Source organism: Arachis ipaensis, chromosome B01 (assembly GCF_000816755.2).
Source record: "Arachis ipaensis cultivar K30076 chromosome B01, Araip1.1, whole genome shotgun sequence".
Lineage (NCBI taxonomy): Eukaryota > Viridiplantae > Streptophyta > Magnoliopsida > Fabales > Fabaceae > Arachis > Arachis ipaensis.
In genome coordinates, this window is record NC_029785.2 from 116,261,352 (window position 1) to 116,267,095 (window position 5,744).

The window sequence follows — 5,744 nt, forward strand, 5'->3', positions numbered from 1 at the left end:
CAAACTTCGTCTTCTTCAATTCATCTTTTTCTTTTTTGTTCTCTCAATATGTTCACTTTGTTTTATTTTTACTTTTGCAACTTTGAACTAATGCTGAGGGGAGAGATATTATTTTAAAAAAAATGGAGGATAGAATTATATTAAAATTACATTATATATCATCATCAGATATTATTACAAACACTTGAGAGAGTAAATTTTATATGCAAAAATTCATGTGATGTTATTATTCCTTTTATAATACCATTTAAAAAACTAAAAGGTATTATTTGTGAAAGAATAGATCTGCATATATCGAAGATGGTATCGAATATTTTGTACCGATATCTTGTATAAGTGTTTAGTTGGGTTCGTTCATTTCCAAATGAAGTATGACACACATGAAGGGAACATGCAAAAGATGTTTTCAATCTATTACGAAAGTCGATCACGAGTGTCATTTATCATCGAGTTGTACATTGAGTTCCAACAATCTAAAGCCAATCAAAATATCGAATGGAGAGATTACAATAGTGACCACGAGGATGAGTTTGAAAGCAACTATGAGATTGTTGATCCAAATGAAGACGATGATGAAGCTGGTGACACCATGGAGACAGATGTGATGGAAGTGATAAATGCACTAACAAACTAGCATCCGTTCGAAGAGCCATCTTTTATGTACGCGTTGGATTTGGAGGCTATACATGCACCAGAATATCCTAAATACTTTAATACAAGTATGTAGTTTAGATGTATAATTTGTTTAATGAAATTTTATGTATTTATGTATACTTGTATATGTATTTTTGTGAACTTATGCCATGATATTATTGTAACAGAGTCTTCTGTTGTGATAGATGATGAATTTGTCGTGGGATTGAAATTTAGTTCTCGAGAAGCTGTGATTGTGGCAGTTAAAGACTATGCTATCCAAAGAGGCGTAGACTACCGGGTGTATGAATCAGAACCCCAAATATTTTATGTCAAATGTACACAGTACGTTACAACTTGTGATTGGCTGATTAGGGTTAGCATGATCTATAGAAAGTATTGTTGGGAGATAAGGAGATATAATGGTAGTCCCACTTGCACTGGATCCAGTAGTTCTCAAGAACATTTTAAGTTGGATTTAATCACAATTGCAGAAGCTATTAAGCTATTGGTAGAGGCTGACCTATCCATAAAGGTAAAATCTGTCATGCCTGAAGTTCAATAAAAATTTAATTACATTATAAGTTATTGTAAAGCATGATTAGCAAAGCAGAAGCCAGTCCAAAAAATATTTGGAGGTTGGGAAGCTTCCTATGAAGCTTTACCGAGATAGTTTGAAGCCATGTGTACCAAGGAGTCATCAGCAGTCGTCCACTTTGAAAACATACCTTGTTACCAGGGGAATGACTTGGTTCCTAATATTCGGGTCTTCTGGAGTTATTACCCTTGCATTAGAACATTCAGGCACTGCGAACTAGTTGTGCAGGTAGAGGGACTCATTTATATGAAAAATATAAGGGTTGTCTGTTGGTGACAATTTCACATGATGGAAACAACAATATCGTCCCCATTGCATTTGCTATTGTCGAGGGTGAGACTTCTGATGCGTGGTATTTTTTTTCTTAGTAACTTGTGACAACATGTGATGACACGGAATGGTGTGGGTTTTATCTCTGATCGACACGATTCTATTAGTTTAGTCGTGGCTCGCAGTAATGGAGTTTGGTCGCCTCCGAGAGCTTTCCACATATTCTGCATTAGGCATATAGAGTATAACTTCTTAAGAAAATTTAAGGCACCATATCTCCAAAAGCTTATCGTAAACATAGGTAACTAAAATTTTCACATAGTTTACATGTTATAGTTACCGTCATTGTAATGGATGTCTTGTTTTTTCTGTGTCACAGGGTACTTTAGGATAGTGCGCGAACACCAGTTGCGTCACGAGTGTTTACGCGAGCGGGGTGAAGCGTACACAAGGTTGCTGAAAAGAATTTCGCGTGAATAGTATGCTTTGGTATTTGATGGTGGATACTGATGGAGTCACATGACTACAAATTTAGTTGAGTACATTAATTCGGTATTGAAGGGGCGCGCAATCTCCCAGTCACTACACTAGTAAAGGCAACATTTTACAGACTGAATGAGTTGTTCACTAAAAATAGGGTTGAAGATGAGGCTCGAATTAATGCTGGTTATGTGTTCTCTGAGCTCGTGACCTCTAAATTATATGCAAATCAACGTGCAGTCGGAACATTCAGGTTAATTGCTTCAATAAACAAAATGAAGTATTTGAAGTGCGTGAGTTTTCCAGCGGGCTCGAGTTTGCAGTTGATCTACGTCAACGTCGTTGTGACTGTCGTGAATTCTGAGTGGATCACATGCCATGTCGTCATTGATGCGGATTTTCAAAACCACAAACTAACCGGCAAGTGCACCGAGTCGTACCAAGTAATACTTTAGGTGTGAGGGTTGATCCCACGAGGATTGATGAACCAAGCAACAATAATTGAGTGATTCACTTAGTCAAACAAGTAGAAATAGTGTTTTGGGTTCAAAAGCATTAAACAGTGATTCAGGAATTAAGAAAGTAATAGTAAATTTGGTGTGAAAAGTATGTGAGAAACAGTTAAGGTTTCAGAGATATTTATTTTTCTGGATTAATAGTTCTTACTAAATTCTTTAATCATGCAAGACTCAATTCACGGCAAATTTTAATTGATTAAACTCTAATTCCTTAGTGATTTAATCTCCTCTAACCTAATCAACCGCCAATTTCTTGGTCACTTAATTAAGATTAAAGGTTTAGATCCAATTCTAGTTTATTAGCCACAAAAATCCTAATTACCTAAATATAAGATGATTATATGTCACATATCACGTTAAGTCTAGGAAATTAATGATTTAGGAGGAGTTACTTTCAAGCTGTTATTCAAGTGAGTTAACTTTTCCAAAAATCAACAAGAATTTATGTAAAAAAAGAGCTATCTTCCAATATACTCAAATTCATAAGATGAAGAACGAAAGTAATCTTTAAATATAAAATAGTGCATTGATTGAAAGTATAATGACAATAATATTAATCCATAGAATAAATAGAGCTCCTAACATTAATAAGGGAGGTTTAGTTGCTCATGGTGTGGGAAACTCTAGTAGAAAAAAGTGTGTAAAGTGTAGAATGAGGAAGAGAGAAGAGAAGAGAAGGAGTCTGGAGGGCTGTATCTTTTTTCCTTTTATATCTAACCTAATTGATTTGAGGCTAAAATAAATTAATAACTACTAAAAGTCCAAAAAATTGTGTTTTGTTTTCAAAATAAAACAAAAGAAAATAAAATAAAACTAATTATTATCAAAAATCTTCATCCAACGAAGCCTTTCTTGCGGATCCATGTTCATGCTACCGGCGCTAAATGTCAGGTTCGGCGTTTAGTGCTACTGAGACAGAGAGTTTTGCGTGTGTTGCGGTCTTCCTGGCGCTAAACGCCAGGTTGGGGCGTTTAGCACCATGCCAATAGAGACCTTGCACGCAGCACGAGACGCTTGGCGCCAAACGCTTGGCAGCTTCAATTTTCTTCCTTTTTCTTCTGCACGAACTCTGCCAAACTTGCCCGAATCTCTATGATCACTAACTCGCCCCTTCAATGTCATCAAGCTTATATATATATGTTCGGTTACCAACTATATGTGTACTTTTCAAGGGTTTATTGTCTTATTCAGAGTGTGGACCCTTCGTATGCATTATGCACCCTTTTTTTCAATAAAAAATAACAAAAATTTATTGTTAATATGATAATTACATTCTGAAATAAATAAAACCACAATGCGCCTCAAAGTAGCATCCAAATAGGCTTCAAACATTATAATCTCAATAAAACTCAATGAATTCATATCTAAAATAATATGAAAATAAAGAAAAGATGCTCACGCATCACAACACAAACTTGAATTGTTGCTTGTTGCTTGTCCTCAAGCAACTAAAAATAAAATTAAGCTGAGAAGTGGAATTGCCTAAGAACTGAGCTTTCAATTAAGCTTTTGTCTCTTCTCTGAGTGGGGTTAATGACACTGTGATTTTGAACAGTTTTGGCATCTCACTATTCTTTGGAGTTTAGGAATGTTAATATCCTTTGGAACTAGAACCCGGATAATATTATAAATTCTCTTTCTTTTTAACCTCTGATTAATCCTTGAACACAACTTTTTCTTTTGTTCTTTTCTTTGGTGCTTTGCACCTTGAGCCTAGCCGTGACTTTAAATGTTTTATCTCAAGCTTTACTTGATACAGAAACACCACAAGCATTTAACTGGGGAACTCTTTGAATTCTAATTTTTCTTTTAGTTTTTTCCAGTCAGTGGTGCTCAGAGCCTTTCGCATACTCTTTATTAGCACTTGGTCTCGACTCTAAGTGTTCTATCTCAAGAATTTCTTAACACATTCACACCACAAGCATATGGCTAGGAAAATAACTCTTTTCAGCTCTTTTGATCATACTTAACCTTCCTAGCCATTGATGCTCATAGCCTTGGACCTTGCTTTTTCTTTTTCGTTTTGCTGTTTCTTTTGCTTCAAGGATTAATTTCTTGTTTAATTTAAAGAATTTATAATACTTCTCTAAATTCTTGTACCTCAAGAATTAACAACCTTAACTCCAAGCTCAAATATGCACTATTCAGTTCATACATTCAAAATCACAGATAAATACCACCACATTAAAATAAATAAGATAATTCAGAATATATAAACCCAAGTTCCCATGCATTATACCACTTCTTTTTTTTCTTTTCTCTCTTTTTTTTTTCAAATTCAAGCTCAATGGCTGATACATGAGACAACTTTTAACTAAAAAGAAAAATAGAAAATAATAAATAGAAAAACTAAAATTACTACTACTCATGCAAAGGATTGAAAACAAATAACAGAAAATAGGAGATAATAACCAAAAATAGAAGGAAATAACATAAAAATAACTCAACCACCTTAGTTGTCCTGGTGGCTGCCTCCTCCCGGGAATTCTCTATGTGCTCCAAAGTCACACCTCAGCTGCTCCATCTCCCGTCGCTGGCTCTGCTGCTCCTTCACAAGCTGTTGAAGGAGGCCAGAGTGGCCCTCATGATCTATCTTCAACTGATTAACTGATGATTTCAGATGCCCAATAGATGATGTCAGCTACTCCCAGTACTTCTGTGAATGGAAATAAGGTCCTGAGGCATCTCAGTTGCTATGGCTGAGGTGGGGGAGCCGGCTCCTCTCTCGGAGCTCTAGCATACACCCGAGCATACTCCATGGTCTTCCTGGAGATCGGCCTCTCAATGGGGATGAGGATATCATGATCAATCCACACCCTAGCAGCCTCATAGAGGCAATAAATTAGATGTGACACGCCAGCCTGGCGTGAGTGGAGGCATTGGAAGCAATGATATATATCTCCTGTGGAATGACTCGCTCCACCTCCACCTCCTTCCTGAGCATGATACAGTGAATCATCATTGCTCGGTCCATAGTCACCTCAGAACGGTTGCTCATCGGGATGATGGAGCGCTGAATAAACTCCAACCATCCCTCAGCAACTGGTTTCAGATCATGTCGGCTCAACTGTCCAGGCTGCTCCTCAGAATTGAGCCTCCACCAGGATCTCGGAAGGCATATGTCTGCAAATATCTGCTCAGGCCTCCGATCCCTGTTGACCCTCTCAGTGTAGGACTCATTATCATCCTCTGTCTATGGAAAGCTGAGTATCTCTCGCACCCTCTGCGGACCAAACTCGAGAATC